The sequence below is a fragment of the Phyllostomus discolor genome, chromosome 13 (genome assembly GCF_004126475.2).
Source record: "Phyllostomus discolor isolate MPI-MPIP mPhyDis1 chromosome 13, mPhyDis1.pri.v3, whole genome shotgun sequence".
NCBI classification, from domain to species: Eukaryota; Metazoa; Chordata; class Mammalia; order Chiroptera; family Phyllostomidae; genus Phyllostomus; species Phyllostomus discolor.
This window is the reverse complement of record NC_040915.2, coordinates 46,633,623-46,660,337: the sequence shown is the minus strand read 5'-3', so window position 1 is coordinate 46,660,337 and position 26,715 is coordinate 46,633,623. Positions and strand designations below refer to the sequence as shown.

The 26,715-nt window shown below is 56.0% G+C and overlaps 1 protein-coding gene across 1 annotated transcript in view; it reads right to left on the bottom strand.

The window, feature by feature from the left end:
• RPH3A (rabphilin 3A) overlaps positions 1-20,173 on the bottom strand; it is a 99,147-nt gene extending 78,974 nt beyond the window's left edge. The window contains exon 1 of the mRNA XM_036013853.1: positions 20,070-20,173. The gene's annotated coding sequence lies outside the window, so the exon portion shown is untranslated. The remainder of the gene's footprint in view (positions 1-20,069) is intronic.
• Between the last annotated feature and the right edge of the window lie 6,542 nt (positions 20,174-26,715).

Genomic DNA, 26,715 nt, shown 5'->3' with positions numbered 1-26,715 from the left:
ATGAGGAAACCGAGACTCAAGAAGTCAAGTCTCTTGCATAAGGTGTCACAGTAAGTGGTGGCACAGGATTCACACCCAAGGTTGTCTGATTCCAAAGCCCATGTTTCAGAATGTCAGAGTCAAGTTCAAGGGCATTCTACCTTTTTTTTTTTTTTTTTTTGGCCAGGATCTCATACAATCTTTTCTGGGAAGGCCCTGTGCTACAAGTTCAATCTCTTCGCTTTGCACACAGAGAAACTGAGGCCCAGAGAGAGGCAGTCCAGGGGCAAAAAGCCAGGAAGTGGCAGAGTTGAATCTGGAGTTCAGCCTTTCAGGTGCCAGGGCCTGTGTCCTAGTGCCCAGAACACTGACAGGCACACAGTAGGCCCGCAATAAACACCTGAAAAGTGGTTCAAGAAGCCCAGAGAGGGACCAAAGTCACACAGGCTGCCGGTGGCAGAGTGAGAGCCCACGTAGTTCCCAGGCCTTTTGGCTCCTGGTCCCAAGGACTGTCCCCTCCACCTCACAGCTCCCCTGGGTGTCAGACGCCTGCTCTCGGAGGGTCGGCCATGAGTTCACCTCCAGGAATCCAAATAGCTGCCACCTGCTGAAGGCCAAGAGGTCTCCCACGGGTCGGGCACTCTCGAGTCACTGTCGCCGGTCTGTGCAACCCCGTCCCCCTTTCATCTGAGGAGACCGAGGCTCACATGGGGCTCCCACAGCTGGGCGGTGGCCAGGGGCAGGGGCAGGAATGCGAACCCCGGGTCTGACTCCGAAGTCTGTGGTTTTGTCACCCTGCTAGTTTTTCCTCGGATGGGGCCCCCGAGAGGCCCCCACGGCACTGAAAAGGAGGCTCGGGTGGCCGCCCCTGCCCCCAGCCCTGGTTTCAGCTAGACCCGTTGTGCTTCTCACTGTTTTGCATACTGGGCATCTGCCCAAGTTTTCATTGAAACAGGGCTTTGCAGCAAAAAAATTTTTAAAAATGATATGGTTGAAACCAGAACCCTGCACCTACCTCCTGGTGATCACGCCATCTAGGAACTGGCCCTGGCTTCTCGGGGGGGGGGGGGGGGTGTTAGTTCCCACCCTCCCCTCCTCCCCGGTCACCAAGTCCAAACCCTCTCCTGTCCTGAGAGCCCTTTGTCCGAAGCACCAGCTGCCGCCATAACCTCTAACGGTCCTGCCGCAAGGAGCTGCCTCTTCCCCACTCACCTGGAGGCTGAGCCAGCCTTGCCCCGACCCTCCCGAAGCTGGGGCACTGCAGAGGGGTTTCTGGGGGCCCTGGATTCCACGGGCTGCCCGGTCCCATCCCTGTTCTGCTGAGGCCGGAGGCAGCCCAGGAAGGCTCCCCGGCCCCCGCCCCACCCCCAGGGAGGACAGGCAGCGGCAGCGGTGGTTGTGAAAACCCCGCCACCAGAGCTACCCACCGTGCTCTGCAGGGTTCGCGTGCACCACGCTGGTTTTTATCCTCACAGCAGCCCCAGGGGTTAAGATGATCACTGTTTTATTTCTCAGTTTTGCAAATGAGAACATGGAGACTCTGGCACCTAATGCAACTAGCCCGAGGCCAGTTAGCTCCTAAGTGGCCAGACTAGGACTCGAACTGAGGCCCTCTGAGTTTCTAACTACTTTGCCCTAGGGCATTCCTAATTATAATGGTCTCCCCCATTTATTTTTGGTGCTCGTTATGCAGCATGTGACATGGTCTGTCACCCCGGAGCTTTTCATGACTTGTAACAGTGCAGTGAAGTTGTGACACTGGTTGCTCATCTTAGAGATGAGGAACTTAGGCACAGAGAGGTTGGGTGACTCACCCCAGGTAACACAGCTAGAAAGAGAGGGGACGCAGGGTGTGAATCTAAACAGTCTGCTTCGGGGCCCATTGTGCTGGACTATCTCCAAGGAGATGGGTCCTGAGGTCGCCCCCAAAATGTTCCCATGTCTCTTGGCAAGTGGGACAGAAAAGAGGCCTCTAAAGATGCCCGTGTCCTAATCCCCAGACATGGGGAATATGCTACCTCACGTGGCAAATGTGGCTTTACAGACATCTGAGGACCCTGAGATGGGGAGGATGTCTGGGTTGCCCGGGAGGGACCCACGGATCACAAGAAGTCTCACAAAGGGAGAAAGGGAGGGAGGGAGGAGGTCGGAGAGCAGAGGTCATGATCAAGTGCAGACAGGATGAGGAGTGGGAGAGAGGGAGAGATGCTATGTTGCTGGCCTTGAAGGAGGAGGGAAAGAGGCACCAGCCAAAGATTGCAGGTGACCCCTCGAAGCTGAAAACGCAGAGGGAACCGGTTTTCCCAGCGCCCCCTAGAGGGGTGCAGCCCTGCCAATGCTCCTGACGTCCCGAACTGGAAGATAATAACACCCGTGTTGTCTGAAGCCATTAAGTTTGGTATTTGTTGCAGCAGCCATGGGAAACCAGTACAGCGAGTCTGCAGAGGGGCCCCACGATGAGAAGCCTGGGGGGTCATGACGGAGCCCCTCTCGGCCACAGGACCCAGTGTTTCTGTTCCTACAATACAGTGTGTGTGTGTGTGTGTGCATGCTCCTGCACACGTGTGCATGCGTGCACATGCCCCCACATGTGTGTGCACCCCGAGGGAGGCCCGAGCAGAAAGGACCGCTGCTCACTGCTTCCGCCCAGCTCCAGGCTCTGGCTGCAGGGCACTGCCGGGCGCGCTGCGGTACTCACTCCAACCTGCTCTTTCAAGCGCCTCCGGGGAAATGCTCTCCCCAGGAACACCAAAGGAAGGAAGTGTCACAGGAGCACAGCTCATCCCAGGGGACCCGCCAGAGAGAAGACGAGGAAGTGGGGCAGAGACACAGGAGAGCAAGAAAGAGAGAGAGAGAGAGAGCGCCCGAGAGAGAGAGAACTGCGGGGTCCCGAGGCGGCCCACGTGTCCAAACAGACCCTGTCCCCTGGGGAAAGCAGCAAGTCTGAGGAGGCTCCTTGGTCCCCGCCGGGGAGAACAGGGTAATTACAGAGAAGACGCCACAGGACGGGGCAAGGCGAGCTTTCAAGACAGATGAGCGAGTATTATTTATTCATCAGCCGATCCGCCGCTACCAGGCGAGGGAGGCACTGCGAGGGGAAAGCGACGGGGACTTGCTTTCCGGAGCTCTGAGCTGGGTTCTCGGCCCCCCACCCACCAGCCGTGGGACCTTGAACATGTCACTTGCGTGCTCTGAGCCTCGGTTTCCTCAGCTGTGAAATGGGACGGTAACAGCGTGCCCGGGACGTGTCGTTGGGCTGGTGGATGTGAACAAGCGATGTGTAATCCAGACGACGAAGAGCAGCTGCCATGTACTGAGCACCTACTGCGCGCTGCGTGCTTCACTTGATGGGGAGAGTCTGGTGAGGCGTCCAGCCCCGAACTGCCAGGGGCGCCGGAGGAAGGAGAGCTGGGTAAAGGGTCGGGTTTTAGGGCGAGGCGGCCTCGGTTCCCCCAACCATGAACTGTGTGGCCTGGGGGAAGTCACTAAACCTCTCTGTGCCTCTGTGTCCCCGTCTGTGAAGTGGGGACGATAACAATGCCTCCTCCCACAGCTGTCATTAGAGTCCCATCAGCTAATACACACACGGGAGCACTAGGGACAGGGCCGGGGAAGCGCCGTGCTCCAGGCACAGACCAGACGGCAGGTGAGCTGACCCGCAGGTGGGTGGGGAGGTGGACCAGCATGGCCTTCCTGCAGGGCCGTCCAGCACCGTGTGTCCGAAACCTGAGAGACGACACACACACCTGCTCCTTGACCCGGGGGAGCCTCTGGAGGAATTCCACCTAAGGAAACGATCAGGTGTTTGTACAGAGGTTATCAGCACGGCCTTGCCTCTCCTAACGACAAACTGGAAACCACCTGAACGGCTGACAATGGGGGTCATTTAAATCAACGGTGGGGAATTCCATGCCAGGGGCGGTGAGGCCCCGCACCACGACCGTCTTGGAGCGACCCTGAAACAGGCTTCTGTGTCTTCCAGATGCCGGTCTCTGCGAGCAAGTCCAGCCGGGACTGGACGGTGTGGCCGTCCCAGGAGGCCGCTGCGAGACCTGCTGGCTGCGTCCAGACCTCAGTTCCCTGATGACAGGGGACCACGTCGGTCTTAATGTACCTGACACCATGTCTGGCGCAGGATAAACGCCCCGTAAATGCGTGGCCAGTGAATGAGTGTCTGGGTGAATGAAAGGGGGCACCACTCTTGCCAGGCAAAGATCAAAGCTCCTTTCTCTGACCTTGACTCCTACAGCTCACCGGGCCTTCCACCATCACCACCACCCCCTGGCGGCCACGCAGAAACGGAGCAGGAAGAAACCCAGCCGCCCATGCACCCGGGACGCCTCTCACGGACCCGGACCTCGCCGAAGAGGAGGCTGGGAGGACAGGCGGGGAGTGGCGTAGGGAGGTCGGCGTCCAGTCGCCTGCCCCAGGCCCGGCGGCTCTAACGCTGTGGCCTCACGCAACGTCCCCGCTCCCTCGGAGAGCAGACCCGGGAACGTCGCACTAGCTCTTTCTAGAACCGAAAAGAGAGAGAGAGAGAGAGAGAGAGAGAGAGAGAGAAGGCTCCGGGGGGGGGGCACAAGTCTGGCTGCACTGAAAGTCCCTGCCGGCTTTTTACAGGAAAGTTCCAGAGGGCACTTTCCGCAAGAGTTTGCACGTCACTCTCAAGCCAGCCGTGGGGGGCATCAAAGCACAAGGCCGCCGCCTACCCCGATGCTCCCATAGTTCACTGCAGGGAAAGGGAACCGAGGTGCCCAGCTTCTCCAGCCCCGCCTGCAAAAAGGAACCAGAGTGTCCACTTCCCTGGCTGTTCGCAGGGATCGAAGGGGACCCAAACACACAACACAGCCAAGGGTGGACCCGCCCCACCTCAGCTCCCCGCCACCCCCACTCCCACCCCTGCCTCTGTGCCCTCATCTCCTACCCGACCCCTCCCCCACGGCGCTCGAGCCGTGGTCCTTCCTGCTGGTCATCGCACACCTAGCGTTCTGCCACCTCGGGGCCTGTGCACCCGCTGCTCCTTCCGCCCGGACTGCGTGTCCTCCTGCTCTCGGCACGACAGGCGTGCCCTTCTCGTCCTTCGGGTCCCCACGGAAGCCGCTGTCTCAGAGAGGAGGCCTTCTCCGATCCCCCCCACCCCCACCCATTGCCTGCTTTAGTTTTTTGCATGGCAGGTATCCCCCTCTGGTGGTCTCGTGTTCATCTGAGTAGGAGGATGATTGATGGACTGATTGCCTGTTTCTCTCACTACAACGTGAGCTCCATGAGGTCGGACACCCAACAGACGCTCACGGCTGTACCCCCAGAACCTACAACGGGGTGTAACACAAACAGTCACCGTGGGATGAATGGACGGACAGACGCCTCCGAGGACAGGCTGTGACGCGAGGCCAGGCGTCACAGGGTCTGGAAGTGGGTCCGTGGTAAACCGCGCCCCGCCCCGCCGCTGGGCGGCCGGGGTGTGTCTTGGCTTCGCTTCTCTGTCTCTGTCTAAATAGCCTCTTAAATTCTGGAGGGATTTCAGACTCGCAGAAAAGCCGTGAGTCCCCACAAACCCCTCCTCCGTCTCCTCCCGACATCGGCGCCTTCCGTTTCCACGGCGCATCTGTCAACGCCGAGACGCCGGCGCGGGTACGATGCTATCTACGGGCTGCTGCGTGCGGTGTCCCTGATGTCTCCCCCGGTGGTTCTCGGACCTGACATTGCCCGGAGTCATCCTGCCTCCGTCTCTCACCGTTGCACGACCTTGACACTCCGAAGAGTCAGGTAATTTGCAGAATGTCCCCCCCTCACCCCCAGTTTTGGCTTGTCTGATGGTTCTCGTGATTAGACCGGGGTTCTGGATTTGGGGAAAGAGTCCCGTGGAGGTGAACTGCCCTTCGAATCACAGCGGGCGGGGGGCGGGGGCTGCTATCCACACGGCCACTCTCCTTGGACTGCACAGGACCCGAGTCTCCTTGGCCCAGCCTTTCCGGGCCTCTGTCTGCTGTCTGACCACCGACTCGGTGGCTCTGCAGTCGTCCAATCAGAGGGGCCCATGGGGCTGGGGGGCGGGCAGGGTCGTGCTGCACACACAGAGGGAGGAAGCAGAGGGGTGGCGGGCTCTTTGACGAGGACGGACGCGTCAGCCTCCTGGAGCCGCCAAAACCAATCACCACCAACCGGGCGGCTAGGGCGGCAGCGCTGGTTCCTGGCAGTTCTGGAGGCCAGAAGGCCAAGGTCAGAACGTCGACAGGGCCCTGCTCTCTCCCGCACTCTTCTCCGGCAGAGTCTGCTCCGTGCCCCTCTCCACACTCCTGGCGGTGGCCGGCAGTCCTTGGTGCCCCTTGGCTTGTGGCCGCACGGCAGGCTTCCGCCCCCATCATCACGGGGCCTTCTTCCCCTGTCTCCTCGGTGTCTGCGTCTTCATCTCTTCTTACAAGGACACCAGTGATGCCGGGTTTAGGGCCCATCCTAAGCCAGTAGGAGCTCACCTCAACCTAACTAATTATATCTGCAAAGACCTTATTGCTAAGTAAGGTCACATTCTGAGGTTCCAGGTGGTTAGGAACCTGGGGGCACATGGTTCCACCCACTGCAGGGAAGTGACAGGTAAGCAGGCAAAGGTCAGGATCTGAGTCCCAGCTCTTCACGGCTCGTGGAGTGGCTTGGGGCGAATCATTACCTCTCCTGCCTCACCTTCCCCATCTATAAAATGAAGTGGGGGAGGGACCAACTAAGCTACAAGCTATGGCAGCACCTTGGCACCTATCAGATACTTTATAAATGAGTTATTATCTGCAGCAGCCGTGAAGAGGTGCCTTGCAGACCTGCAGCTACAGGGAGCTCAATGGACTGAGGGTCCCATCTGCAACACTCCCAAAGCCACTGGTGCACATGAGTCACACTTCCACGGGCTGCTCCCAGCCAGTGACCCAGAGCAGCAGAGAGAGACAGTCAAGCCCGCTGAGCCTGGGAGACACGGGGCTCCTGGACAGAGACCGTGACTGCAGGACCTTGCTGAAACTTCCTAGGCTGCGCAGGAGCCAAGGATGCTCCCAGCCTTCCTTCCTTCCTCCCCACCCCCTTCACTCAGGGGCTGGTGGTTCTCCACGCCTCCCCAGCCCTCCTCCTTTCTCCCCATATAAGCATTTCCTTAATTTGATCTTTGCATAATTCATCCTACGTTGGTGTCTGCTTCCTGGAGGACCCAGACTAGCTCGTTATCCCAAAGATCATCCTTTACCCTGGTCTGGTCAGGACACACCTCCTTGCTCCTGATGGTTTTCTTGGGTCAGTCGCCCTTCCCTCACAGTCGGTCCATGAAGTCTGGGTGGAGCTGCTGCCTCCCTCCACTCCAGGGGCTGGCACATGCCCACACTTGACCAACCCATCTATTTCATGCCCCTGGCCATGGTGTTTGGTACCAAGAAAGGCACGTGACCGGTGCAAGCCCATGAAATCCCTCTCTGAAACTTTTGTTAGTGCTCTTAAGGAGGAAATATACCTTTCAGACGGGGGTTGCTAAGCTGGTAAAATTTACTCCGGAGCTGCTGAGGGGCATCTTCACCACCCTCCAGCCTGAGATGGAAGTTCATGCGAAAGAGACAGCATTGTAGGAAAATGCTTTCTGCCATTATTGAGCACCTGGATCCAACCATGCCTGAAGCTCCTGCATTTTTCCATAATGTAAGTCGGTACATTACTTTTGTTATTTTTTTTTGGCTCAGTCTATGTGAGTGTTTTAACTAAAAGGAAATTAAACTCATAATTTCCCTCTGCCACCATTCTTCAAAGCGAGGGCCAGAGGAGGAGACGGTGGCTTCCACAGACGAGCTCCAAAGTCAAGTAAACATCAAGGAAGGACAAAATGGATTCTCTTCATTCCATGGCTGAACTGCTTCCAGGGTGTCAGAAGGATTAAGATAAAAAAGAAACAAGCGAGGAAGCATCCGTGGGAGCCCGTTTGGCTTTAGGCTGCTTTTGAAAGAAAGCCTCTCCGCAATGAGGATTTCCAAATATAACCCCTCTGTCACTCGACAGCACCCGGTACCTAGACAGCCACTTCTAAAAATAAGGGGAATGAAGTCTGCCTGTTTCCTGACAAATCAGAAACACGCTGCATCTCCGGCTTCTCCCCTGTTGGGAGAGGGAATCAGAAGAAGGTGTTTCCCCTCTTGGCAAAAATTAAAATTCATGGGGATTTCTGTCAACAAATTCCTTCTGCTCTTCTCCCCGCATGCGGATTCTTTTTGCAAATGCCGGTGCCTCCCATTGGGAGGAAGGGCTGATGTCAGACCCGTGAGAGCAACCACAGTGGAGCTGTCTCCCGCGTGGTGAAGAGCCTCTTGGCCATTCTCGGCCTGGGAATAAACCAGAGCCCCAAGAAAGGGGAGACTTCACAGTCCCTCTTCTCTTAGCTCAATGTCAAGAGCGCTCGCTCAGCCAGCTGAGGCACCGTCAGTAAGGCCACAGAATTTAGCGACATGGCAGCCTGGGCGGCAGTTCCAACCCCGGACTCTCTCTCTCTCTCCTTTGGAAGTAAAAATAAGTCATAAGCCAGTAACGTTTAGCCGGCGGCGTCATTAATTAACACGAGGTGACTGAATTTCACCGGGCAATTACGTCGCCGTTCCTGAGTCAAGGCCGAGGGCCTGCGGAAGGGCTGTCGCTTACCAGGACCCCCCCGCCCCCCACCGCCCAGTTCAGGTGCGCCTCCGTCCCTGGCACGGCGTTGAGGGCCAAAAAGCAAAGACACCCATGCGTGCTTTAAATAGATCTCTGCTCTGGCTGCGGTGACAGCTCACGGTCAGAGGACACTAACAGGCAGTGGCATCTGTGTTCACAGCATCACGGAAGGCTTCCACGCACGGACTGGCCCCGGTATGAAGGGGAAAGGCAATCGGGCATGCTGGAGGAAATCTGAGAGGGAGGTCTGGACCTAAGAGCTGGACGGAGCAGGTGCCCAGGGATCCGGAGGACCCAAATCCATCATAATGACACTAGGTACGACCACAACAACAGCGGCGGCGGCGGCGGCGGTCATGGTTAATATTTGCTGAGCGCCTGCGGCAAGCCTGGCTCCGAGCCACTGCTTTAGACGCACAGCCTCAGTGAATTCACACAATAAGTCTGAAAAGTAAGTGCTAATATTATCCTCGCACAGCGAGACCAGTGTGGTGGGCTGGCTGCAAAAATGGCCCCAATTCTGCCTTTCCCTGTACCCACAGCCCTTACCATGTGGCTTCGCACTGAGATGGGCTGTTGCAGCTCTGTCCATCAAGGGGTGGAGCCAGTTTCTCCGCCCCTTGCAGTGTGGTGGCCGGTGTCTTGCTTGGCCAACCGAATGCCAGGAGCCTGGACCTGAAGGGGCCTTGCCACTTCGATCGACTCCCTCCCTTGAACTCCTGCCCAATCATAACCTCAAACTAGTCTGCTGGAATTTGACAGGCCGGCTGACACAGGCCTGCGCCCAGCCAAGGCTACCCTTGACTAGCCAGCTCCCAAAGACCAGCCTCCAGCAGCCCATAAGCAAGCCAGGAAGGTTAACTATACCCCACCTCGTTCTCCTTCTAGGAGGGTAACAACCCAGACACAGGAAGCCCCAGGAGGTGAAGCCGGGTCTCTGGACTCTCAGCCCAGTGCTCTCCAAGGCGGACAAGGTTTAGAGTTTAAGATTTTGTTTATTTGTCTTTTTTTTGAGAGAAGGGAAGGGAAGGAGAGAGGGAGAGAAACGTCAATGTGTGGTTGCATCTTGCACGCCCCCTGCTGGGGACTTGGTCCGCAACCCAGGCATGTGCCCTGACTGGGAATCGAACCAGCAACCCTTTGATTCACAGGCTGGTACTCAATTCACCGAGCCACACCAGCCAGGGCCCCATAAACGTTGTCTTCCCGCTGGATCATCCCCTCACTGGGTGTGCTGGCACTGGTCTCGAGTGCCCGAGGGAGTTCTCCTTCCTTCCAAACTGTCCTCATTAAAAACGTGTTAATCGAGAATATCTGTTTGACTCTACCTGTGACTCTGTCTGCATCTCTCCGTGCAACTCAGCATCTGTCTGTCTGTCTGTCCACAGAGACGGAGGTGAAGACAGACAGGGATAGAAAGAGAGAGAGAGACACGCGTTTTTTCACAACCAGCTGGCTCCTTTGTCCAGACGGGCTTTGTGCATCTCCCAGCATCCTCCCCTCCCCGCGCCGCCCCGAGCCCTTCTTCACGAAGCTGGCCTATTACTTGATTCTCCCTCCCAGACGCCCAGTCCTCCCGGCCCCCCTCCCCCGTCTCTTTCCACTGTTGCTGGTGGTGAGGGGGCAACGGAACGCTTCTCTCCACTGGCCCCAGAAAATGAAGGAGTCTCGTCTGTGGAATGCTGAATATCAACATTAATTTTTTAAAAGGCCCTGGCTGGTGTGGCTCAGGGGATTGAGTGCTGGCCTGCCGGACCAAAAGGTTGCCGGTTCAATTCCCAGGCAGGGCACAGGCCTGGGTTGCAGGCCATGCCCCTGGTTGGGGGTGTGCAAGAGGCCATCGATTGATGTTTTGCTCCCTCTCTTCCTCCCTCCCTTCCTCTATCTCTCTAAAAATAAATAAACAAAATGTTTTTTTTTTTTTAGAGAGGGAAGGGAGGGAGAAAGAGAGAGAAACATCAATGTGCAGTTGCTGGGGGTCATGGCCTGCAACCCAGGCATGTGCCCTGACTGGGAATCGAACCTGCAACACTTTGGTTCGAAGCCCGAGCTCAATCCACTGAGCTACACCAGCCAGGGCAATAAACAAAATGTTTTTAAAAAATAAAAGATATATATATATATATATATATATATATATATATACCCCCACCCTCCATAAAGACCTTTAATCTTTCTCCTTAGGGGATTAAAATATTTCAGAGTAGCGAATGAAAACTCATTTACTCTCCCCATTAAAATGTGCCCCATCAGCCTATAGATTATTAAGGAGAAAGATGGCAGGGCTGGAAGGGGGAAGGAGCGAGTTCGAGGCTCCCGTGCCAGCAATCAGCGGCATCTCAGGGTGGGGGTGGGCCTCGTGCAGGGGACCAGCAGGGAGACCTTCTCCGCTCCAGGCAGCCAATCCCCGCCCTCGGGTTTCACTTCTTTCTGCTTCAGCAAAGCCCCGTCCTCACAGGAAGGCTTTCTTCACCTTCCCCTCCCCTTTAAATGTACGTTCAGGCCTAGGAAAACAACGTCCCCAGTGACGATACTAATAAGAGTTAACGAGCTCATTATCTAAGTTAATGAGCACTTAGAATGTGCCGGGCACTAATCTAAGTGCTTGACGTGTTATAGGACAGATTCAGTAGAATCTGTGGGATAGATTCAGTAGATGTCGTGGGTACCATTATTCTTGTTCCCATTCCACAGATGGGGAAGCTGAGGCACAGAGAGGCACAGCGGGTGGAAGAGGAGGGACTTAGGCAAGCTCAGGGGCTTTGGTTCTAGTACCCGCACTCCTAAGCACTCCGTTCCACGGCCTCGCCAAGCCACACCGTCACTGTCCCCTGAGATAAACGGCTGTCCCAGACATCTTCAGGTTCTCCTCCAAGTGCCCTCCATCCTCGTCTGCCTGCTCCACATGGACTGCGCATCCCGGAGGCTGGCGCCGGTACAGACTGTGCTGTTGGGCCCCTTGACCACTGGGTTCAACCAATGGGACGTCAGAGGGTGGGAGGATGGAGAGGTTGGAGTGTTTATTACTGTGCCCTCTTCCCGCAGGGTCACTGCGTGTTGGCCAAGTCCCCTGGCCAAATGGCACACAGACCCCGAAGTGCCCTGTAGGCACAGGACGGCCCTCAGCCAGAAGGTGTCGGCCCTGAACGGGACCCAGTCGTCAGCAGCCCTGAGGAGGCCGTCTGCCCCTGGCCAGCAGTGACGGGGGGATGGGGGGGTGCTGGTGGGGGAGGGACGTTTGCCTGGGAACAGCTTTCTCAGAGCACCGGAGCAGAGACGAAAGGGAAGGGGGAACTTTCCAAACTCTTTCGACCCAGCGCCACGGTCAGAGCTACGTCCACGTCACAACCCAGTCCCCACGCCACACGTGCACACACGTGTGTGAGCGACGCGGCCGCCTTGCAGGCGACGCTCGCCTCGACCACAAACGAGGTTCTCAGACACGTTCCGCTCCGTGCCGTGCCGAACTCTCTCCACGGAGTGGGTTTCGCAGCTTACGGCAGAGCTCTCACTGCTGGGGCCGAGAAGCACTGCCGGGGGCCCAGCCAGGAGAAAGCGTTCTGAAGATAAAAAATGGGAGAACACATTATGCCGATGAACATGTGGGGAAATGAGCACTCGCATACGCCGCCGGAGCGCGGGAGAATTAATGCACTCCCATTAGCGGGCCATTTGGCAGCCCCATCAGTATTCTAAATGCGTGTGCCTTTGACTCAGCGATTCTGCTTCCAGGAACTTGCTCCGGATTTATTCACACGTGTGCTCCAAGACGGCGGCGAGAGGACACGCACCCCGGCCTTGTTGTTTGCAAGGTAAGATTGGAAGCCACAGACGTGCCCATCCACGGGGACCACTTACGTGAATGATGGGACATCCTTCTTTATTATACAGCATGCGAAGCCACCGTGAGAACAAATGAGACAGGTTCACAGGGACGGAAGCAAAATGAGACCCAAGCCGTGGCGCAGGGTCGGAAGAGCAAGGGCAGGGGCTGGTCATTGTTAAGCTGGATGATGCGGACAGAGGGCTGCCTCTCTGCGTCTGGGTGTGTCTGGGTCTCCCCCTAGCTAAACAGTTAAAGAGAGGAATGTCCGAACCACGTTGGGTGAACCGTCACTTGTGCTCCAGGCGACCCGCCTTCCCAGGGAGGAGGACAGGTGGGAGACCGTGCGGAGCGAGCGTGTCTGCAAAGACGGCAGGTGTGGGAGGAGGCTGTGGGCCTCGCACCCTTCCCTGACTTTCCCTGTGTCGCCACGCATGCCTTGGATCCACGGGTGCAGAGAAAACTAAAAATAAGGGGACATAAAACTGGTTTGGACACCTCAACGAGGGTCAACAGCATTCTATCTGAAATCAAGAGGATCAACAGGAGCCCTGGCTGGCGTAGCTCAGTGGATTGAGCGCAGGCTGCGAATCAAAGTGTCACAGGTTCGATTCCCAGTCAGGGCACATGCCTGGGTTACAGGCCACATCAATGTTGCAACCGCACATTGACGTTTCTCTCTCTCTCTCTTTCTCCCTCCCTTCCCTCTCTAAAATAAATAAATAAATAAAGTCTTTTAAAAAAGAGAGAGAGAATCAACAGGATACCTGAAAACAACACTCACACCAATTCACGCAGAAGAATGAGCTCCTAACTTTGACCCCCCTGCCCTCGCCCCTAACCGCACCCTTACCTTTGGGGGCTTTTGGGGCAACCAAGTAAAAACATGAAATTGTATTCAATTACATTTGTCTTTCAAGGTGTTATTCCTTTGATTTGACACGGAACAAAGACTGGGCCACAGGGGACCCCAATTACACCCAGGTCACGCTGAAAATGATTCCGAGTTTGACTTGCTCGGTTCCCTCGCTGGAAGACGGACAGAACTATGGGGGCGCCACTCCGTTCTCAGTGCCTCCCTGGGAGAGAGGCCCGAACGAGGAAGCCCGTGATGCCACACAGAAGGCAGTGGGGAAATCAAAACCAGCCTGCTCATGGATCAGTAAGGAAACAGCCCTGAAAGGGATGGCGCATCCGTGTGACGGAATGCTGTTGTGGGCTGAATGCCCCGCCCCCCCCATTCATAACCCCCTTTGTGATGGTGTTTGGAGGTGGGGTCCCAGGGAGGTGATCTAGTGTAGATGAGGTCATGAGGGTGGGGCCCCTGTGATGGGGGCGGATGGGAGCAGCTGGGAATAGAGTCATTGCACAAGGAGGAAGAGAGCCCTGGCTGGTGTGGCCCCAGTGGATTCAGTGCTGGCCTGCAAACCAAAGGGTCGCCTGTTCGATTCCCAGTCAGGGCACGTGCCTGGGTTGCGGGCCAGGTCCCCAGCAGAAAGTGTGCACAAGGCAACCACACACTGATGTTCCTCTCCCTCTCTTTCTCTCTCCCTTCGCCTCTAAAAATAAATACGTAAAATCTTTAAAAAATATATATATAGGTAATTCTTTTAAAAGAAGAGGAAGAGAGACTAGAGCATTCTCATTTTCCCCCCTCTCTGGGTCATGTGAGGACACGGCGAAAAGCGGGGTGTCTGCAAGCCGGGAAGAAGCCCTCGCCAGGAGCTGAATCACTTAGCACCTTGATCTTGGGCTTCCCAGCCTCCAGAGCCGCGAGAAAGAAACGTCTCCTGGTTAAGCCGCCCTGCCTGTGGTATTCTGCTAAGGCAGTGCAAGCTGACTAATGGAAATACCACCAGGCTCCTCAAAAATAGAAGAAGCATGCCCTTTCTGACGTGAAAAGAATCCCAAGTCGTCACGCTGGGTGGAAGCAGCAGCCTGTGGGTACAGCATGACAGCGTTGCACGCTTATGTGAAACACACTCGTACAGCCACACTGCACATTAACACAGAAATGCACAGAACACGATCTGGGAGCATAAATTCTAACCGGGGGCTAGATCCTTCAGGAGCATGGGAGGGTCACGGTAAAGAGGGATGTTAGCCTTATTTGTGAATGTATATTTTCTATGAAACTACATTCCTGGATTGCTTCTGTAGCTGCCAATTGTTTCTGAGTGCACCCCCTCCAAAGGAGTCAGAAAGATGAGCCCGACCCCCTGCCCTACATACAGTGAGTCAACTTCAGAGCTATTTCCAGCTTCCATCCAAACTCTAAAGCCTGCCTTTCGGTCTAAGAGCTCTTCCTACTGCCACTCAACTCGCCATCTTAATTTTGAAGCCCACAAAAATTACATTTTCTTGCTCAAGGGAGAAGGAGGAGGGCTTAGGAGCCCCACCAGACACCACGGGGGAGACGATGTTTGTACGCAAGAAATGTAGCACGGTTAGGTCTCAACAAGGTCGGCCGAGACAATTAATTTCAAAAGCCTTCCGATGGACGGCAATACACAAATTAGCTTCCCCATCAGCTTTAGGAAACGGATTTCATTAACAGCGAGCGGTTCAGTGGGGGGTTCTGATGCCTTTTCGGGAAGAGGAGGCTTCACTCCCAAACTGAGATGAAACTATTACCTAGAGCAGCTTTGTAATTACACAGCAGCGAGGACCACGATTACCTGTGAAACCAACACCCGTGGGTGGGGGCAGGTGGAGCTGGCAGGAAGAACGAAGCCTCAGAGAGACCCTCACGAGAGGCAAATACAAAGATTAAAAGTCTCGGAAAGCTGATTATCAATTACTCGTGTAATGAGAGCTCACGTTCATTTATCCAGTCAGAAATATTGAACGCTGGCTGTGCCAGGCCCTGGGGACAGAGCAGTGAACCAGACACATAAAACTTGGCCCGCTCCTTCTAGGACAATCTGGGCAGGCGAGCAGGGAGCAAGGGGCAGGAGGTCTCTGCTTTAAACACAGCGGGTGGTCAGGGAGGGGCTCAAACAAGGCCACCTTGGAGCAAAGACCAGAGGGAGGCCAAAGAGCAGGCCCAGCAGGTATCTGGGGAAAGTCTGCTCCAGGCAGAAGGAACAGCACGTGCAAAGGCCCTGAGGCAGGCACACAGCCGGCATGCACTGAAGGGGCAGCAAAGGGCTAAGGTGGCTGGAGCAGGGGGAGCAAGGGAAGGGTCCCAGGAGATGAGACGGGAGTGGAAGGCAGGAGCCGGGCAGGGTAGGGCTCTGTAGGCTGTTGTGATTGCTTGGGCATTTACTCGGAGGCCCGAGAGCCCCTCTCGGGGGCTTGAGAGAGCAGCAGCATCGCAAACGCACACAGCTCTGGCCACTCTGACGGGGAGGAGCAAGGGCCAAGGTGCAGCGATCAGTTTAAGAGGCCCGGGTCACTATCCAGGGGACGGATGGGTCACTGAGCACTTACTGCGAGCCAGGGACTTGACCACGAACCCTGGCTTTTATTTTCATTTGTTTTCATCAAGATATCACCCACCCACCTTCAAGTTCACCGTTTTGAGGTGCGCAGTTCCGTTGTTTTTAATGTATGTGCAAGGTTGTGCGGCCGTCACCACCACCTACTTCTTGAGCATTGCCTCCAGGGTGGCCATCGGGGCTCCATCCGGATCAGCTCCCCTGAACGCCCGCTGCCTCCCGGGTGACCCGGAAAGGCTGACGCGTCTGGGAATTCCCTGGAGAAGTGACTGACAGGTGTGGGGGCAACACAACTCCAATTCCCTCGCCCCTTTATGGGGATTAAGCCGTCCTTGGAACTGTCCTTGGTACCACACCCCACAGGGCCTCTTTGTCCTCCCTCGAAAGCCCTAGGTCCCTCCTCCCTTGTCCGTGTCCCCCCAGGGAACACTTCCTAAGAGACCCTTTTCTCCTAAGTCCTCTCTGAGGCCCTGCCCCCCGGGGGGGAGCTGACCCGAGCCAGGAGGTGAGCTGCAAAGTCGTGGAATCCTCGGTGTCACTAACGTTTACTGAGCACGTACTAAGCGCCCAGCACCTCTGACCAGCCCTGCACACCCATGAACTCATTTACGTCTCCCCACTGCTGAGGCAGGCGCTGTTATCACGCTCCGCTCACACACGAAGCAAATGAATGAATCGCAGGGAGTTACGGCAGCACGGGCAGCAGGCGGCGGAGCTGAATTTGAACCCAGGCAACCTGGCTCCGAGCCTGCGCACTCGACCAGATGCCACCTTCCGTGTGGGCTTGGGGAACGCGGCTGGCATCTGGGGAGGCCGCACTGGGCCAGGTGCAGGGGAGAGGTGGCAATTCTCTAGGGAGAGGGAGATGGAGACCGGCACCGGGAGACGCCCAGCAGGTCTGCGCGTGCGCAGGGGCGCACGAAGACATCACGTGTCTTTAGTTGCGGCGACGTCCAGCCACCGTTCTTGCCGCTGGGTTCTGAAAGGTTTCCCGGGTTCCACAGAGCACCCTTCGGTTTCACCTGAGCTCACGTGAATGGGCGCCTGAGCCCTGGAACCACACGGGTTCCGGCACGTGCCAGGCACCACGGGCACTGAGAGGAGGTGTGGTCCCAGCCCGGCAAAGGCCATTGGTCGGCCTCCGCGTGACGATCTCGGTCGGTACTGGGGACGGTATTTACAGAGCGTTTACGTGGGTGCCTCCCACGCACCCATGAGACGAGTGCCGTATTCGGCTCCTGGTCACAGCTGGCAAAAGGAGGGCTCAGTGACACCAAGTGCCTCGCATGGGTGACAGTGTGATGAGTGACAGAGCCAGCACGCAAGCTCAGGTGTGACAGGCTCTGCAGGCCCCAGTCGGAAGCACGGAGCTCCCCTGCATCGCTTCTTCATACCCCGCTTGGTGGGGCACGGCGGGGAGCTGTGGGGGGTCTCCACTTGCCTGCTTCTGCCCTTGCTGCAGACGTGAATCATCTTATGGGTCTCCCAAACGTCTCAGAGCCAAAATTTAGGAAAGCCAGCCTTTCTTCCAAAAAACTGGAATGGTGGCACAAATTCCTATCGTCACTCCCTCCTTCCCACCACTTCCGTGACACATCTCCTCTGACTCCCCACAGACAAGCTCCCCCTGACCAGGTGCCACCCTGCAGACAGGACGCAGGTTGTCTGAGGGAGGGAGAACTTCCAGAGAGTGCAGAGCCTTCGGGAAGGGGTGACCTCCCTCTCTCTCCCTCTCTCCCTCTCTCTCTCTTTCTCTCCCTCTCTCCCTCTCTCTCGCCACAACATTCTTCTCTGAGCACACCACAGTCCCTTCGCGGGTCAGCAAGTTCTACAGGCAAGCATGTCGCTGACGGTCTGAGGGTTTCAAATGAAACAGGTTGGTGTCAGCCGGACACCGGCCAGGAAAACAGACACCGCTCTAAGTGTTTCAGATGAAATTTAATGCAGGAAATGGGGCCTGTGGGAGGGGGGTGGGAAAAGGCCAGAGGCCAAGGAGGAATGGCGGGACCACCCAGCGATTAGCCACAGTGAAAGCCACGCTTCTTGGATCTGGCTAGACAGAGGGAGGACGGGGAACTGCCAGAGCCCAGGGGCCAGAGCCACACGGCAAGAGCTGGAACTGTAGAGGAGATGCAGCTTTTCTGAGAGAAGCCTCTCCAGGTAGGACAGGTAGGAAGCAGCACCCCAGGTTCTTCCTCCTGCCCCCCAATATCCCCCCAAGGTCTCCCACTGGCTGCACCCAGAAGCTAGGGAGCCCAAGAACTGCAGTCTGAAGGCTCCTCCGTGAGGACACGGCAGGGAAGGGAGAGCAGTGGACCTAAGGGCAAACGGGCCTGGGACCACCACGCTCTGGCTTCGCTCATTCATCCATGCAGTCATCCACTCCCTCAATGAGCAACAGTATGAATCCTGGGTTGACAGTAGACGTGACTCAGGACCCACTTTGCTGAGGTGACATTCGACCTTCATCTTGACGGATGAGAAGGTCTGCCCAGTGTGAGGGGCCTCTGCCCAGGATCCAACATTCTTTGGGGAATGACCTTTTACCCCCACGCAGTCCCGTGATTTCCTAAGGAATGAACACATGACCTGAATCTGGTCAATCAGCTCATTCCGCCTTCCTGGCCACAACCACTGGAACGAGGATGGACGCATGACTAAAACTGACCCAGTGAAAGGCAACCCTAGCCCTGACCTGCCAGCACAGTTGGATTGAGCATCATCCCAATGCTCCAGGGTTGCAGGTTCGATCCCCGGTCAGGGCACATGCAAGAAGCAACCAATGAATGCATCAATGAGTAGAACAACAAATCAATGTTTCTCTTTCTCCCCCTTCCTCTTTCTAAAAAAAAAATCAATAAATAAAAAATTAAAAAGGAAAAAAAAAGGCAGCCCTAGACTGACTCTCTCGGGACACTTCAACAGAAAGGCAATCTCTTTATCCCGGTGCTGCTGCCGTGGACAGAGCTCAGTCCAAACTGTCGACGGCCATCTGCCACTGGCAAGAATGAATGTCCTAAAGGATGAAGCCAACACGAAGGGAAAGGGGTTGGAGGCAAAGTCCTAATGATATCACCTGAGTCCCTGGATCCAGCCATACCTGAGGCCAATCATAGTAGTTGCCTCCGTTATTTGAACAAATCAACTTTTCTTTGCGTCAGGCACTTTAAGTTGGATTTCTGTCACTTGCAATTAAAAAGGCCTGGGCCGGTAAGATGAGGGAAGGCAGAGGAAGTGGGGTTCACAAGCAGAAGCAGGAAAGAGGGTGGCATGTCCAAGGGACCCCAAAGGGTGGGGGCGTGCCTGGCGCTCCCCTGCCACTTAAACAGAGCCGGGAACAGCACAGGGTACCTGGGAGGCACATGTCTCTCCCATGAGCTAGTGAGCTGGTGGGGTCACACGGCATGTGTGTCTTCGCAGAGCCGCGGTCAGCGCCTTGCCTGAACCAACGCCAGTTCTCGATAGCTGTCCGAACGTCGCCTTGATCAGACCCGTTCGTTAGAACTTCACAAGTTTATGTCTTTTTAAAACAACGTTCATGCAAGCTGGTACAGCTCATTGTGCTCAGGATCCTCCTACCATGTCTAGCACAGTGCTGAAGACATACTTAATTTACTTTAGTTTAATTTGATTAGTTGTCGGATGCTTAGTCCATGCCAGGTACAACATGGGCTTCCCACGTACTTGCTGTACTGATCTCCCCTACACCCTGTGTGGTAGCGATGAACCCCACTTTACAAATGAGGGCACTCGAGGCTCAGAGAGACAGCCCGTTCCACTTGCCCAAGGTCACCCAGCTAGCAAGCCACAGGGCTGGGATTGAACCCCGGTCTCTGGACAGCGATTTTGGCCGAGTGATCACCACGATGATGGAAAGCAGCGGTCAGTGGGGAGGCAGTGAGAATGCCCACGCTACCATCTGGAAACACGTGGGGTTCCGGGACTCACGTCTCCCCTCACGCACTGAGGCGCCTCAGCTCAGAGCTCTGTCAGGTGGTTGCCCGAGCCCGCACCGGGCTGCCGGGGCTGCTGTGCATGAACATGCATGCCGCCCGGACACAGGCCAGCCGGTCCAGCCCGATGTGACTCAGCACCTGGAAACGGGCTTCTTTAAATAGACCCTGCACTCGGCTGGCTCTCCGAGCCGATCGATGGCTTACCTGTCATCAGAGGGAGGTGCCCCGGGGCTGGCGGAGCTGCTGTGCTGAGCAGGAGCAGAGGGGCGCAGCGGGCACTGGAGGAGGAGGGGTCTGGTGGCTGTGGCCCTGCCAGAGAATTAAGAGAACGTTCAAGTGCAAGATATCACCCAGATGCAAAGGGGTTCGTCTCCACCCACCTCCCAAACCCGCCTGAGCGGGTAGTGCCCTGCCTCTCCGCCCCCAACAGCCCTCTAGCCTCTTGGAGGGACCCGGAACAGGTGGGCCTACATCCAAACCCCAGTCTGTCACCGAAGGACTGCACGACCTTGGACAAGCCCTTCACTTGCCTACCCTCCCATCCATCAGGCGACGGACGCTCTCTAATTACAGAGGCCCGGCAGGAGGCAGGAGACAGCCTGGCTGTTCTCCGCGGAGGATCAGCCGGATGACTTATGGCCCGTCCATGGCAGACGCTGCCCCGATGACACCTGACGTGCGCTGAGATGAACCCTCTCCGAGCAGGACAACGATCGTGTTTGGCAGTGTCCGAAGCGGACCTGTGCACCAGAACCGTCACGCCCAGGATGGATGGACGGACACACACACACACACACACACACACACACTGGAGTCACGGGACGACTGGTTCAGAGCGGAGCAGGGCCACCGTGAAAGCCTGGCCCCATCACTCACTGACACAAACATCCAAAGTCTCGGCTCCCTTGGTTTTTTTTTTTTTTGGAGGTGAAAAATGCTCGATGTAACTTGAGAACACGACAGCAAAATTCACTCTATGTTTGACATGAGAAAAAAAAAACCCAGGCCACAGAGATACGAACACTTCGGGTCTGATGCCGCAGACAAGGCACAAGACGAGGGGGCAGGTGACTCCCCTGAAGCACCTTTCTCAGCCCCCCTCGTCCCTTTTCCTTCCTTCCCACAGGGAAAACGCCCGCAGGGCACTGTGTAACGCCTTTGCCAATAGCCTGGCTTTTCCTTAGGGCCGAGGTGAGAGAGGTGTGTCTCTTTCGGCCTTCCCAGAAGAAACAGGTCCAGCCCCACGAGCAAACTCCAACGAAACGCTTCAGCAGGCAGCTTCCTGGCCACCCTCCGTCCCTGCCCCCCCCACCTCGGTCCTACCGAAAATCCCCAAGTACAGATGCTTTGTTCCTCAGCAGGTCCCCCCACAAGCCCCAGAATTCGGAGTCTAGGTGATCTTGGACTTTGGCTCGGGAATTCCTCTTCAGGAAGGATTCTGAAATCCGAAGCACGTTCTTATGAAAGCCCTCCCCCCCCGCCCCCCCCCCCCCCCCCCCCCCCGCCGCCCGGGGCGGGGCTGAGCCTCTGCCACGTCAGCCTTGGGGGGATGGAGCAGCGCGTCTGTGCCCACGGCTTCGCCCCACCGGTGACACGGCATAAACGTGGGGTTCAGGGCTCCCCTCACCCGTGTGTGCTGTGCAGAGGATCCGCCGGACCCCAGTCCCTCGGAAACAGTAGGAGCTAGGAAGAACCCTAGACTGGCGGTCAGCAGTAGGCCTGGCTCTGGGGTCTGTAAAAGCCACCTGGCCTGAGGGCAAGCCACTTGGCCTCCTGCAACCTCCGCAGAACGCCCTCTTCGGATGGGCCCCCCGCATCCCCCGGCCTCTGTCACAGAGCCAGTGAACTCACGCACGAAGACGTGGCCTGCGAACAGTCACGCGCCAGGGAAAGCACACAGATCCTAATGTTCACCGCCTTATCGCACCCAGGCTGCGCGAAAGCTCGGGCTGCTGCGTGCAGCCGCTCGGAGTTATCCTGGCCCCCCGCTTGGATGTGCAAAGCCCCAGATGCGGGGCCTTGAGGACCGGCCTCCCAGGAGGTGGGAGGTCAGATCCTGGCAGAAAAGAAAAAAACAACTAGGCCCTCGGAGCACCCGGACCCCTGTGCCGGTGAAATTGGATCTCTGCATCCCATAAATCACTTTCAGACTCTGGCGCGGCCCCGGCAGCGGCACTGCCCCCGGAGGCTGGAAAGATGTATCGCGCAGGTTTTATTATTCCTGCCCACCCACCACGTCGGCTCCTCAGGTGGGAATCAGCGTTGACCAGGCAGGCTGATCATTTGAATACTTCAAAACATGATTTATTTTTGCCGTTTCCCCCAACGGCCTCTTTTCTTCCTGGTGGCGATACAAGTTTTGCTCCGAGTGACATCAAGGGAATGAGCGAGTCACCTGTAATTCCTGCTGTCGGGTCTGAGGCTGTCACGACAGACCGCTCTTCCAGGGTCGGAACCGTCTGGAAGGGGCCCTGGGGAGACCTCGCTCCTGGCCTGCCCCTGTCTCTCGGCCCACTCTCCTGTCCCCGGACCCCCGGGAGCCAGCCACCACCATCACGGCCGGACCGCCGGCCCCGAGGGAGTCAGAGGCACCTCCCCAGGACACGGGAGGAAAAAGCACCCAGGCCCACGGAAGCCTCAGCACCGAGCAGCTGTTTGGGGCACACCAGGGCCAGGGTCTAACGCAGCATCTCCCCAGGCCTCCCCCGAAATGCCTGGGAACAGCGCGGGTCCATCTCTGAGGCAGGGCCCATCAGCCAGTTTTGACAGCCATCAAGTCATGTGAATGGTCAGGCAATTCTGGGAAACCACAATCCGGCTGGAAAGACCTAGTAGGAAGCTGGGGACATGTGTCACGGACCTGGTGGCGTGTGTCAGCCGTCTCTGCTGCTCCGGGGGCCCAGCTCTGCAGCCCCAGGAGTCGTTGGCCACCCTCAGGACACCGAGAACGCCTCGGTGATGGCACACTCACATCTCCCTTCTCGGGAGCCTCACTCTGCACCGGGCACAGGCACGGGGAGGGGACTGCCACCACTCAGGCCCCAGGCGCTCCGTGCTGCAAACACCCAGCCCCTCCACCGGTCAACACCACCGAACAGTCTCAAAGACTTCTTACAGCTGCTCTGACTAGACCGCGGCAGTCTTCGCTGCAGGCTGTGTCACAGGTACTGTTGTCACCTGCCTTTCCCTGAGGGGTGGAGCAGGAAGCCATGGCCGCCACCCGTGAGGTCGCAGACCTAGCTGGGTCTTTGGACTCCAGGCTCCTACGTATGTCCCAGCTCCTGCGACGGTGGAATGGTGGCAGGGGCAGCCCGTGTTGGGGGCGTGAAGTGACAGAACACAAGAAACCTGTGGCACGGGGTCGTCACGCACTACATACATGCTCCACAGAGACTAGGGTTTTCTTTCACGCCTTCGCTGCGGTTGCACCACGAGCCATTTTGCTTTTAGGATGTAGGTGTCTGTCCCCCCACCTCTGGAAGAAAACGAGTTTCCTTCCTGTCTGAGCCAGAGTTCGCCAGCAAACAGAGCCTGGGGCCAATGCCTGTGTGCAGCCTGTCCTGGGGGACTGCTGTCCCAAGGAAGGCAGACAGACAGAGGAAGTGGGCAGGGCAGCTGGTGCAGCTCGGGGGCGGGTCTTTGGAGAGGCCACACCTTTCCACCACCCACCCAAGGTGGGAATAACACATCCCCCAGGTCTCACCTCTCCTCAGTCGCAGTTGTTGATTTCCTGTGGGTGGGTCAACGCCTCCTGCCTCTGGTCCCTCAAGGGGCCGGAACAGCTGCCACAGCAGGAGTGACAATAGCAGGGACGGTGGAGACCACCATTGTCTCTGAGACCGTGAGAGTCGTGGCTAAGCCCGCTCTGGCCGGAAAGTGAGACAGGTGAGTGGCCCATGGGAAGGTATACACACACGGGGGGGGGGGGTCTGGTGCACCTTCCATCCAGACGAGAGCCACAACTCGCCTCTTGGATAGTCGTGCTCGGACGCCAACTTGCCCTCTGCTCCCCACGTGTGCGAAGTACATGGTTCCCCCTGGCCGCGTGGCTCCGTTGGCTGGAGCGCCGTCCCGTACAACAAAAGGTTGCAGGTTCGATCCCCGGTCAGGATGCATGTGGGAGGCAACCAATCGACGCTTTTCTCTCACATCGAGGTTTCTCTCTCTCCCCACCTTTCTCCCCTGCCCCTTCCTCTCTCTCTAACAATATATCCTGGGTTAAGATTTTTTTTAATAAGAAATAAAGCACATAGGTCCACTCCCGGCTACTCCTCTCTGAGAAGGAATGGGGTCTTCCGGGCCGTGGGGAGCATCCAGTACCTGCCTGCTCCACCTCCCAGAGCGTCCGCTGAGGACTCAGACAGGCCCCGGGACATTCTCAGCCCTTTGCTCCAGAAGGCTGCGCACCTGGCCCCCCTCACCTCAGCCCCTTGGACAGCTGTCCAATGGGAGTGGCGCTTCAACGTGACCTCCTGGGCTCCTATCAAAGAGCACGAGGAACAGCCACGCCCGGGCCAAGTCCCTTCTTGCTTCTGCCGGGTCTGATTGGGAATGTGGAAGCGTGGTGGTATGCAGTGCCCCCTACTTCGTTCGGCTCATTTCATCTCATTCATTTGTGTATTCAGCGAAAAAAAAAAAATGTATTCGGGGAATCAATAAAAAGGCGAGCTAATGGAGACATGGTTAAAGGGTAATGAATAGACAGTTTGCAGGAAAGAAAACACAAATGACTCTTAAGTATTTGCAAAGATGCTCAATCTCACTCGCAGAGGAGAAATGCAACTTAAAGCCACCCGGAGGCACCCTTTTCCCCAGCAGACTGGCAACAGTCCAAAAGGTTAATAACGCACGTGGCTGGCGAGGCCGCGGGGAGGCAGGTGTTCTCCGGCCCTGCTGGGGGCAGTTCCTGTGGTGCCTAATTTGACAACATCTATCAAAATTATACAGGCGGCTATTCTTTGACAGAGCAATTCTTCCGAAAATATACCCTCCAGGGATGTTTGGATTTGTACAAAATGATGTATGCGCGAGGTTAGTCCCCGCAGCATTGTTCAGGGCAAAATATTGGGGACCGGCTAGATGCCTCTAAATCGAAGACTAGTTCAATGAATCAGGGTAGACCCAAACAATCACATTCTATATAGATTCTTTGGAACGAATGAGGTATCTCTTTATTCACTGACATGGTTAGATCTCTGTAATACACTGGCAAATAAACAAGGCACAGAGGCACACAGATATGGCACCCCCACCATGACACGGCCTGAGAAACCACCCCACAACTTAACAGAGCAGTCACTTACTCTGATGTTCACGGCTCTGAGCGCTGGTTGGGGTTCTGCGGATCTGGGCTGGGCTCAGCGGGGGGCCCTGCTTGAGGCCGCCAGCGTCAGGTCCCATCTGAGCCTGTCCCGCTTTCCTCACTCAGAAGCCAGGCGGAAAGGGCAGGGGTCAGCCTCGACCTGGTCCTCACGGCGGGTCATGGGGTGCAAGACAGCAACACCGAGCACACAAGAACTTTCCAAGGCTCTCTCACGTCTTGTCAGCTAACATCCCGTTGGCCAAAACAAGTCACGTGGCCACACCCAAAGGCAAAGGCTAGGACGGGCTCTCTACCATGAGGCCGTTGGCAAGGGCGGGGTGTGGATGTTTAACATCACCAGAGAAGAAGGGAGAACGGGGCCAGCAACTCAACTGACACTACCTACAGCACACACTCAATTTTACTTATCTTTGCATAACGAGGTCCGGGGGGGAAAAACTATACCGATGATAACCTGTGTGCCAGGAGGAGGGGGCCCGGGGAGAGAGAGGAAGTAGGTGAACAGGGGACAGGTGAGGAAGAAGGTATTTGACTGTCTGTCTTTTGACATTTTTTAAATCAGGGGAATGGCTTACTTGTGCACACACACACACAAAAAATGTAAAAATGCACATTGAGCACCTACTCAGTGCCAGGCAGTGGGCCACCTGCAAGTGAGACACACCTGGTTCCTGCCTCCAGGGAGCTGGGGCTGTCTTCAGCGCTTAGCTATCCTGGCTGCCACCAGAACCACCTGGGGAGCTATTTATTTATTATTTCAGCCATCATCAGGAATGCCAGGGACCCTTTATGATCCAGTTCCCAGCGCTGGGGACCTTTTTCAAAACACTGACATCTGGCTCTAATCCCAGAGATTCTGATGTAATTAGCTTGGGGAGGAACCAGGCATTCATATACATGTTTTTTTAAGCCCAAGTAGTTTTAGTATGAAGCCAAGGTTAAGAATAACTAGTCTCGTAAGAGGGGACAGATTTAAATAGATAATCACATAATTAGTTGGCTATGCTTTTGCTCAGCATGCCAAAGGAAAAATATGTAGAGTAATTATAGTACTGACAAAGGCGTTGCTTTCCTTGAGCAACTAAATTCTTCCCTCTCTCTGTTACTAAAAAATGTAAGACTTAGCATTTCCCCCTTTTCACTTTGGCAGCCAGGAAGCTCAGTGCCAAATCTGAAGCTCAACTGGTACACTTTCTTAAATTCATACTGCTTACACATAAGTAGACTTTACCCTGAATTGAATTTATGCCCTTACACTTTTGTTCATCCTGAGCCTATTTCTTTTCCTTTTTCTTTTTTTTGTCATTGGTTCCTGCTTTGTGCTCTCATAAGATGTCTCAGGTCTATGATATGGGGGGATTGCATTATCAGTAATGATACTAATATTATTATTATTATTACTATTACAGTAATACTGCCTTCCGTTCATTTGCTGGGCACCAATCACGCTCCAGATACTAAAGTGGGCCCTTCCAATGTTTTATCTCCAACTGTTTTTTTAAAAAACCCACAGAAGAGGTATCATTA